Consider the following 11,846-nt stretch of genomic DNA (forward strand, 5'->3'; position numbering starts at 1 on the left):
ATTTTCAGATCATTATATGTATAGTTTAAAATCCCCGAAAACATTTTCCACCTATATATAATTAATCGGTAATACCCGGTATTCACCGAAACCCTTCAAGTAACCCGAAACGCTTCCCGAACCTCTCGGAACTATTTCGTATATTAATGAGACAATTCCACAAATATATTCTCATTACTCCCATACCACTAACACTTAGTAGATCATGATTACCTTAAGCTTGTGACCCCAGAGGTTCGGTAAATGATAGACATGAACAAAACCCCTTCATCAATGACCGATAGCGGAACCGTGGACATCCATATTGGTCCTTATAATTACATGAATGATATTTGAGTGAACCTTTGGTTATCATGTGATGTTCCCTTTGCTTCGCGATACTTTAAAAAACCGGTGTGCATCGGTATCCTCCTGAGTCATCACCATGCTCACTATACCGTTGCTCCCGTTACCAGTTTTGTTATTCTTTCTTGTTAATGTGTTCCGGCATCCTTGTGATGTAGTCACCTATGGCTAGCCAGACATTGATGGATGCTGTCACACCGAGAGGGACTTAAGAATATCTCTCCATCGTCAGAGGAGAAAATCCCATTCTCGAGCTATCCGGTTACTTGTCAAACTTTTTGGTGAACCTGAAAGTTGTCGTTATGATCAGCTTGTTACAGATGACATTTGAGCAACCCCAAAGCCCACCATCTAGTAGGAAGTGACCGATAGACTCTCATGGTCTGAGGAACTAAAACACATGCTAACACTTCATGTTATAACATATGATTTTATATGATATAATCACAAAGTATAACAGACAAGTATTGGGTCGATTCAATATGATCATTCTTCTAACGTCATACCCTCAATGTTGTTTTAGGACCATCGTCACACTTAACTATCCTAAGATCCGTAAAAGATGATCACCAATAACACTTGAGCTAGTCTTAGAGGCGAGACAGGGAACCTATTGTTTAACCATTTGTCATTTCACACTTGCATATGAGTTTTCCACTGAATCACATATTCCAGGATCATAATAGTTATAGCATGAATATAAACTCTTAATTATGAATAATTAAAATATAATAATACAATATTATTTCCTCTAGGGCATATTTCGAACACAACCACCCGACATTCCGGGGCCAATCCATTAAAGAAGTTTTTTATGCATCATGATGCAGGCTGGCTGGCTCGACAAAGTTGTCCAGATGAATGCCGTCTGCAATCCGAGTGGCAGCCTCGATAAATGTCTCCATGAAGGTCCCGAACTGGTCCTTTTTCATGTTGCTGACCTTGAGGGACTCCAGCTTCTCTTCATTCACGTCCTTGAAGTGGACACGAACAAGGGAGAGCGCCACATCGGCTCCGCAACGAGCCGCAAATTTCTTCTAGGCCTGCACTCAGCGGGGAATCTCATTCAAAGGGGTCATCATCGACTCCTAGTCATTCTGAACGGTCCCCTCGGGTTGCAACTCCTTGTTGATACTTCCCATCGCACCCCTCAGCTGAGTGATATAGCACAAGGCATTGTCGAGGCGATCTTCCAGGCGGAGGAGAGCTTGAGTGCATTGTCGATGACGAGCATCCTCGCATGGTCCAGTCCCTCTCGATCCTTTCGGTCTCCAGCTCCACATTGTAACAGTATTCTGCCAGCAGAAAATAACATGTGAGTCAGCAATTGCAAATATCCAGGAGCAGACAAGATTCTCTTGGTGAAAGGCTTACCTGCGAGCTTCTCATTCATCTCCATGCCAAAGTCCTCGATATATTATTCGAGTGCTGCTTTCTTCTCGAGGAGCTGAGTGACCTTCTCGTCCAGGTTCTTCTTCTCCTGCTCAAAATCAATCGCCTGAGTGTTATACTTCGTCTCCCACTCGAGGTAGTTCCTCTTGAGATCGGAGATCTCCTTTTTTTCCTCCTCAATGGCGGTCTTCAGTGTCTTGTTGTCCTCCTCGAGCTTTCCGACTGATGCTAGCTTCTCCTCATTATCCTTGGTCTTGGTCCTGGCCTCCTTCTGCGCCAGCACCAAGTTCTTGTCCTTGTCCTCCAGGACATGCTTCATGGTTTCTAAAGAAATAGAAGTCCTTAGCCTCTTTACGAGTTGAGCATTCTCGCTATGAACATATGTTACAGCGAATTTATTCAGATCAAGGGAAAGGAACCGAATTCGACATGCAGCCAAATGAGGAAGCTAACCTCCTAAAGCCTTCTTCTCCTTTTTGAGATAGTCACTCTTGTGCTTCTTGGCCTCCAGGCCCACTCGGAGTTGCAGCACCTGCTTCTCCAGGGTGGCGTAGTGGGACCCAATATCGTAGGATCTCTGTCATGGGAAAGGAAGACAGTCAGTTGGATTGAGAGATTAAAAACACTGCTTAAGGAAGGAACATGTCTGACCAGTACTAGATCCTCAAGTACCCTTCCTCTAGGAAGGAACAAGCTTGATTAATACCAAATCCTCAAGTACCCACTTACCACTGAGTCGACAGTGAAGAATATCAAGGACAACAACACACTGGTCTTCATTGTCGACCTCAAGGCAGACAAGATCAATTAATTCGAGACTTCAGAAACTACCTACATACTACCAAGCCACCCACTCGGTCAGCCGAGTAGGAGGTCGCACTCTGAGTGCTACACAATAGACATAGTTCTAAAGACTATCACTGATTTCCCGCAATCAACGGCAATCTCGGGGACTATACCCAGTGGGCGCACTCAGCATGCCCCCACATAAGGACATCCTCTTGGATGGTCCACAAAAAATGACAGGTAATCATGCTCAGAGCAAAGACGCCAAAAACTCTAAGACTCCCGCTGACTGCTTCGAGTCAACAACAATCTCGAGGACTGCTCCTAGTGGGTGCACTTAGCATGCCCCCACTGGGACCAAAAAGACTCGAAAACGGCCTGGCTAACTCCGAATGAAAACGACAAAGAAAAGAAAACTAAGTTCTAAGACTCCCGCTGGCTGGTTCCAGTCGATGATAGTCTTGGGGACTACACCCAGTGGGTCCACTCAGTGTGCCCCCACTAACACAATGACACGCAGTGAGTGTGCCCAGTGCAAACCCACTAACAGAAACACAGCCACCCATTCAGAGGGTGAAGATGAAAAATTCAAAAAACTTCAAGACTCCGACTAGAAATCGTACTTATGATGGCACTTACTCGGGCATTGATCTGGAGCACTTAGCTCACGTTGTACACTTCCTTCAGTCGCTCATTCATCAACTTCACTTGGATCAAAGCCTCCTTGCTCGCCCCCACCTGGTCCTTTGGGACCCTATGCAGCGTGAAAGTGGTGACAGGAGTCGGGTGCAACATGGGCACAAACTGGGACGTGGGTGCCATGGTCACAAGTGCAGAGCTGGACTGGGCTAGAAGACTCGGGCCTATGGGTTTCGCGACGGCCTTGGCAGGAGAAGCGCGGTCCTTCCGGCTAGGAGAAGCCTCTCGCATAATCACATTAGTGTCTATCGCTGCCCTCTTGTTGGCCTCCGAGTTCGGACGGTCAGCCTTATTGTCGTCATCCAGCTGGATGATTTCAGCCGGCTCTACATGGGCACATGAGAAGAAGTGTCAGTCCAACAACCAATTGAACAATATCGAAAGATAAACCACTCAATGGATCGGTACCTTTGGAGGTGGCGGCATCCGCGGCGTCACCCTCCGTCTGGCCCTGCTTGGGAGCATCCGGATCCAACGAGGTCATCGACGTCTCATTGATGCAAATCGCAAAGTCACTTGGCCGTTAACCGAGTCAATCACACCAAAAGGAAGCTCACTGAAGGCACTTACTATCGGTGTTCTGGGAATGGGGGTCCCCAGACTTGCCTGCCTACGGCCTGCGGCCTGGCTCGAGTGGTGGCCCAGTACGGCCCATCTTCATCAGCACAAGACTCAAGACCCTCGCGAGGGGCCAAGCCTCGCAGGGCGGACGACACAAGGCTTCCCCAGGAACGGCCTCGCCAGGCAGGCTCGCGAGGAGGCGGAGAGATCAAGGCAGGGTACCTCGTGAGGTGCTCGTGACGCAAGCCATGACGATCGAGAACAGGCGGGCGGTGGCCTTCGCAGTGTCCTTGTTTCCTCTTTGGTGCAAAGGGGGCAAGCACAGGCGTGGAGTACCGAGGCATCAGGCAAAGGTTGCCATTTCAGTGCAACGAGACCAAGACCAGCGGAGCGGCAGGATGGAGGTCACCGTGGAGCCCAAGACGGCGTCATCGCCAGTGCTTTTGGCAGCCGAAGACCAACTTTAGTCAGGATAACTTGTACTAGATGTTCCCCTTCAAAATGGCCGTTGTTGGCGCCCTTCCCGCTCAATATTTGGGAAGAGGACCAGGGCCTCTATAAATAGGACTAGCCACCATAGTAGGAGGGGACGGATTCATCGAGTGCTCATTAGGGAGAGAGACAGATAGAGGGCTCACTAGACCTAGAGGCGATCGAACTCACCCAAGCAGTTCATCGCACCAGCCCAAGAACACCTCTCGCGAGGCTGTTCATCCTTTGTACTGTTCATCGTCAGCCCCTGAGGCAATCCACCACACCACACACTAGAGTAGGGTATTACACCACAATGGTGGCCCGAACCAGTATAAATCTTGTGTCCCTCGTGTTGTTCATTGTTTTAGCTTAGATCTCTCGAGGCTATCGGACGTAGATCGGTAGGGGGAAGATCTCCGTGTGCACCCCAGAGTTCGAACCTTAAGGGTCTGCCGGAACCCAACATCCGACATTTGGCGCGCCAGGTAGGGGTGCGCCGGAATGTTTCTTCCGTTGTTTCGCGTTCGATCTTCCGTCGTGTCCATGGCTGATGCTTGCCGGGCTCGCGCCGAGCGTCGGGCTGCTCTTGTAGCCCGCGTCGCCCAGACGGCTCCCGTTGGTGGGTGTCCCCGCCATTCCCCGTCTCCTGCCGCCAATGCCGCCACCGGCCCAGCGGGGAACGAGCAGCAGGCCTCATCTCTGCATTCTTTGGTGCGGCGGGAAGGCTGCACTGCCACCCCATCGCTGACTCCAGCCGGTTCGTCGTCTCACGCTCGTCGCGCCCCCCACGGACGCGCATGCCGCGTTGCTCCTGGCACGTGAGCTCCTGCACTACCGTCCCGTCGACGACCTCTACGAGGACTATCTCGCCCGCACACCGAGCTCGTCAGCGCCGCAGGGGGCTCTCCCGTGCCATCCCTCTCGCTGCCTCGCCCTCCGTCCTGCGCAGGAGGCGCAGATCAGGAGGTGCCTCCGCCACCTCCTCCCCAAGAAGGTGCCCTGGCTCCAAGGCGCGCGGCCCCAAGACGAGATCCACCGCGTCCGGCGCCCGCGCAACAAGAAAGGAGCTGCCAAGAAATCCCTCGTCCCCAAGAAGGTGCACGCATGCTCCCGGCACCGGAGCGCCACGGCCGCATCCCTGCGCCACCACGTCAAGACCCCGCGCTGCTCCGGGCAGTGGCGCGCGGGAATCCCCAGGAGCAAGCCCAGCATCAGCAGAGGGCTCCGGTGGCCACCGCAGGCTACCGCGCCTTCACCACCGAGCTACGCAGTGTCGCTTGGCCAGGCAAGTTCAAGCCTGACCTGCCTCCTCGCTACGACGGCACTGCCGATCCCGTGGAGTTCCTACAGCTCTACGAGCTAGGCATCAAAGCCGCCAACGGGGATGAAAAGGTCATGGCAAACTAGTTTCCCATGGCACTCAAGGATGGCGCTCGCACCTGGCTCCTGAACCTGGCTCCTGGCACGATCTCCTCCTGGGATGAGATGCGCACCCGCTTCATCGCCAACTTCTTGGGCACTCGCGACCATCCGCCAGCCGTGGGTGACCTGCGCCGCATCAAGCAGCAGCTCAGAGAGACCTTACAGAAGTACATCTAGCGCTTCAACAATGCTTGCCTCAAGATTCCTAGGGTGACCGAGGAGGCCATCATTTCGGCGTTCTTTGATGGCGTCCACAACGTCAAGATGAAGGAGGAGCTGGCGATCCACGAAGATCTATGTATGTTGCTAGAGTTGTTCTACCTGGCAACCAAGTGCGCAAGGGCTGAGGAGGGACGCCTCTTCCTTCTCGAGCTCCCGGCAGTAGACCCAGAAGAGAAGAAAGCCAAGGCCAAGGATGTGAAGCACAAGAGAGCAGCTGTGCTTGTGGCAGAGCCGGACACAAAGCGCGAGAGGGACCAGCCGGAGTCGTCCAAGGGCAGCCGGTACTTTGTGTACCATGATCTCCATACTCACAACACCAATGAATGCCAAGAGCTCAGGGCCGTGCGAGAAGGCCATGTCGGTCGACGCCCCGAGCGCAATGATCGGGGCTACGGCGAGGCAGAGCAAGAGGTGGAGGACGATGGGACGACCGTGGCCCTCGCCAAGGGTGGCGTGATCGGCCTCGCAAGGACCGCTGGCAGGACCAGCCTCGTGAGGGAGCTTGGAGAGATCAGCCTCGTGAGGATCGCCCGCAAGGCAACGCAGGACTTCCTCCTCTGCCACCACCACCAAGAAGGAATGAAGACCATCATCAGGACGAGGGAGCTGGGGGCTTCCAGGAGCCACGTGCAATTGCTTGCATCTTGGGCGGCGCTCAGGCCCCAACCTCACAGCGCATCTTCAAACAGTTTGCTCGCGAAGTGAATGCAGTCCTCCCCAATCTTGAGGCCACGCGCCCCCTCAGGTGGTCTGCGTGCGCCATCACATTCAGCTCAGTGGATCAGCTCAAGTGCGCGGCAACGGCCGGTGTCCTCCCGATGCTCTGCTCCCCAGTCATCAGCAATGTGCAAGTTACCAGGACCCTCATCGATGGCGGCGCGGGACTCAACGTTTTGTCTGTCGAGACGTTCAACAACCTCCAAGTGCCATATGATCAGCTTCAGCCAACCAAGCCTTTCTCAGGAGTCACTGATGGTTCCACTGTCCCGATAGGGCAGGTCCACCTCCCCGTCACTTTTGGACAACACAACAACTACCGCACCGAGCTCATTGACTTCGACGTCGCCCACATTCTCCTGCCATACAACGCCATCCTCGGGTACCCAGCCCTGGCTAAGTTCATGGCAGTGACTCATCATGGTTACAACGTCCTCAAGATGCCAGGAAGTGGCGGGGTTATCACGGTCCCCTGTGAAGAGAAGGATGCCGTGTGCTCCCTCGAGCGCGCCTTCCAAGCCACGTCGATCGAGGACCCAGACAGCAAGAATGGAAACCTTTCTAGAGCAACTCCCAAGAAGAAGAAGACATCACCTGGTTCAGGGCCTCAGGAGGCAGGCTCCTCCGGAGGTGCCACATCCGGGCATGCGCCCATCCAGGGGGCGCCACCCTCCGTTGCATAGGAAGGCACGCGCGGCGCCCTCCTCGGGCAAGGCTCGGGGGCTCTCTCCTGGGGAGCCACTGACTTTGCCAAGATCACGAGGGAGGCGCTTGGGCACCACTTGGAGGCGTGCTTCACGACACGTTTCCCTCAGGAAGGCGTAAGGCAAGGAGGGCCCAACCCTCAGGAGTTCATCACCAAGGTCATTCAGGAGTTACAGGAATCGAGAGTCATGCGCGGCAACTGCCGCCTGCCCAGCATAGCTCCCCATCCAAGCCAGGATGGCGGGCTGTGCGTCTGCATCGACTACCCAGGGCTCAATCGAGTCGTGTCTCAGGAGTGCTTCTGGCCTTCGCGTGTAGGGCGTTTGAGAGGAATCGAGAAGAGGTGTCTAGAGGGGGGGGGTAATTAGACACTAAGTATCAAAAGTTGCAGTTTTTAACTTCTTTAAGTTCAAGTGGAGTTTGGCACAAGTTTAACACTCACAATACATAACAAGCAAGCATACAAAGAGTATATGAGCAGCGGAAAGTAAAGCATGCAACTTGCAAGAATGTAAAGGGAAGGGATTGGAGGATTCAAACGCAATTTGGAGACACGGTGATTTTTGAGCCGTGGTTCCGATAGGTGGTGCTATCGTACATCCACGTTGATGGAGGCTTCAACCCACGAAGGGTAACGGTTGCGTGAGTCCACGGAGGTCTCCGCCCACTAAGGGTCCATGAAGAAGAAACCTTGTCTATCCCACCATGGTCGTCGCCCACGAAGGACTTGCCTCACTAGCGGTAGATCTTCACGAAGTAGGCGATCTCCTTGCCCTTACAAACTCTTGGTTCAACTCCACGGTCTTGTCGGAGGATCCCAAGTGACACCTAGCCAATCTAGGAGACACCACTCTCCAAGAAGTAACAAATGGTGTGTTGATGATGAACTCCTTACTCTTGTTCTTCAAATGATAGTCTCCCCAACACCCAACTCTCTCTCACAGGAGTTGGATTTGGTGGAAAGAGGATTTGAGTGGAAAGCAACTTGGGGAAGGCTAGAGATCAAGATTCATATGGTAGGAATGGAATATCTTGGCCTCAACACATGAGTAGGTGGTTCTCTCTCAGAAAATGTATGCTGGAAGTGTAGGTTCGTTCTGATGGCTCTCTCCACAAATGAAGAGTGGGTGGAGGGGTATATATAGCCTCCACACAAAATCTAACCGTTACACACAACTTGCCAAACTCGGTGGGAAACAATTGGTAAACTCGGTCAGACTGATTTAGCAAATCTAGTGACCGTTAGGATTTTCGGTGGGACCGACATGCAACTCGGTAGGACCGATATGATTAGGGTTAGGGCATAACGTAATCTTGGTGAGACCGATTACACAAACTCGGTGAGACCGATTTTGGTAATAATCTAACCAGAGAGTTGGTCAGGCAAACTCAGTTTGACCGATTACACAAACTCGGTAGGACCGATTTTGGTAATAAGTTAACCAAAGAGTTTGCATTGTAATTTCAGTACTACCGATTACTCAAACTCGGTGAGACTGATTTTGGTAATGGACATACACAGAGAGATTACAATCCCATCTCGGTGGGACCAATTTTCCTAGGGTTTGTGGCAGTGGCTATGACATCTGAACTCGGTGGCGCCGGATAGAAAGAATCGGTGGGGCCGAGTTAGACTTTTGGTTTAGGACATGTGTGGATGTGAGAAGGTAGTTGAAGGCTTTGGAGCATATCATTAAGCACTTGAGCAAGCAAGCCATTAAGCAACACCTCATCCCCTCTTGATAGTATTGGATTTTCCTATAGACTCAATGTGATCTTGGATCACTAAAGTAGAAAATGTAGAGTCTTGATCTTGGAGCTTGAGCCAATCCTTTTTCCTTAGCATCTTGAAGGGGTTTCACATCCTTTAGTCCATGTCACTCCATTGTTGAACTTGTCTGAAACATACTAGGTAAAAGTGTTAGTCCAACAAGAGATATGTTGACATGAATTACCAAAATCACCCAGGGAGAACTTGTGCTTTCAATCTCCCCCTTTTTGGTAATTGATGACAACATACATCAAAGCTTTAGATAAAGATATAGAGAATATCAAGTAAAGCTTTGGAAAGACATGTAATAAGCATAGGCTCCCCCTACATGTATGCAATCATGTGAATATGGAATATAGAAGCATGTGAATGCATAAACATGATAGAGTAAGCAATGTGTTACATGTATCTTGGCTATATGCATCAGAGCAAATGATGTGAATATGGGAAATGTACCTTCATGCTCATGAGTCCTTCTTGCAAACAGTATGTACATCAGCAAGAATTCCTCATATGCATGATTATGATGCATATACTTACCTTGTGGTCTTGAGTTGGCTTAGGATGGAATGAACCTGTGAAAATAAGGTTAGACAACACAGATACACTTACTAGCCAGAGCAAACAAAAGAAACCACAAGAGTACCAAGACTGGGATGACATGTTGAGAGCGAGTACCAAGTACCACATTGAATATAGACATGTCCCCAAAGGTAAAGATGTGCAATGAATTCAAAGAGTTTCTTTCCCTTAGATGTCTTGCTCCCCTTGAATCTAGCATGGGATACTGGGAGAATATAGGGAACAGAAAATCAGAGCAAAATGCAAAATCAGAGCTCAAAGAAACAAATGAACAGAGCTAATGCAAATAAGCACATATGAACATGTCTTTCCCCTCAAGAAGACATGTGGCATCTCTCCTCTTGAACACCAAGCATCATTTGGGATCCTTGAAGATTACTCTCTTCTTGAGTATTCTCTCCCCTGGAGATATCTCTCTCCCCCTGTTGAGGTGATAAGCTTTGATGTGATCTCTCTCTCCCCCTTCGACATCAATTTCCAAGAAGGGCCTTCTAGAATTTGTCGTGAATGGGTTTGGTCCTTGAGTCACAGCACAAAGCACTGATAAAAATGTGATGCTTGTAGAGGACAAGATTCATTGAGTGGAGCTAGATCAAAAGTAAAGCAGGAATAAATGGCAAAATGTTTTTCCTGTTGTGAAATCGGTGGCACCGAGTTGGATGCTTCGGTTGCACCGAGTGATTTCGGTTAGACCGAAAACAAGAAACCTGTGTGACCGAGTTCATCACAGAGAAAACATTTTGTCACCTCAGCTCACTAGACAAGTAATATCTCACAAGGATTTGCAAGGAATTAACTGAAGGATTTGCAATGAATTGGATGCAGGGAATGCAGAACAAACAGAAAAGAAAAGAAATCTAGATGAAGTTTTTTTTTGAAAGGGGAAACAAATATGCATGAGACAAATGCAAGAGCACAGAAAAGAACACGAGAGAACTTCATCTAGAATTGGTCGGCGACAAAGTCACCTATGTTAGAGTATATTGACTTAGGAGTCAAGTGAGATCACTTGATCATAGGTCATACTCATCGTTTAAGCTCAAAATGGGGTTACCATTTTTCATTTAAGCATCTTGATGTATTCACATCTTGTCGAGTTGCTTTGACTCATGACTTGGAGTAAAGCTTCTCTAAGATGGAATAACATACCTTGGGTGGTGGTGTTGATCATGATCATGTAGTTGAACTTGTGTGGGTTGCTCAAGGTTGATGTAGCTCATCAAGAGTTGGGAGCACCACATGGAATTTGAGTTCATCTACCTACATGGGTTAGTTTTTGCAAGGAAGAGCACTTGTGTATCTGATGGGGTCATGTACCTAGGGTAGGGTCACTGACCTGATCTAAGTACCCTGCCCAAAGACACCCTTAGAGGAGGTCACCTTCCAGTCGACCGATGTGGGACTCACTCGACTGACTTGAAGGACTCGACCACGAAGACTCACTCGACCACCAGAAGGTCAAGAGGCACTCTGCACTGCAACGGCCTGTAATTAAGTAGACTTTATGATAGTAAAGACACTTTATGTGGGGCGTTACCAGTAACGCCCCAGACTTAACTCACCTTAAACCCTCTCCTACGTGGGCTGGCTGGGGTCCTGGCGCACTCTATATAAGCCACCCCCCTCCACGGGTAGAAGGGTTCGGCACCCTGTAACTCATATACATATAATCCACTCGACCGCCTCTGGGCTCCGAGACGTAGGGCTTTTACTTCTTCCGAGAAGGGCCTGAACTCGTACATCCCCTGTGTTTACAACCTCTCCATAGCTAGGACCTTGCCTCTCCATACCTACCCCCCACTCTACTGTCAGGCTTAGAACCACGACAGTTGGCGCCCACCGTGGGGCCGGTGTTTTAGCGATTTTGTGGGGAAGTTGTGATTCTTCCGAGTACTTTCATCATGGTGGCTGCTGGAGTTTTGGTCGAGGGTCGAGAGATCCGTCTCGGCGCTCTCATCTTCATCGCCGACGACTCCGCCTGGCTCCAGGAGGCTCCACTCGACGTTGATGCGCTCCCCGTCCGCGGTGCGACGCATTTTTGCGCATGTGTCCGCGGCGTTCTGCTGCGGCAACCGTCGACCCCGTATCGGTCGACATCCCCATCGACCACCTTCCCGGTCTCCCGCCAGCGCAAGCGCTCGGGCCGGTCGAGGATTCAGCGGTGGGTGAG

The sequence above is a fragment of the Triticum aestivum genome, chromosome 3B (genome assembly GCF_018294505.1).
Source record: "Triticum aestivum cultivar Chinese Spring chromosome 3B, IWGSC CS RefSeq v2.1, whole genome shotgun sequence".
Taxonomy (NCBI): domain Eukaryota; kingdom Viridiplantae; phylum Streptophyta; class Magnoliopsida; order Poales; family Poaceae; genus Triticum; species Triticum aestivum.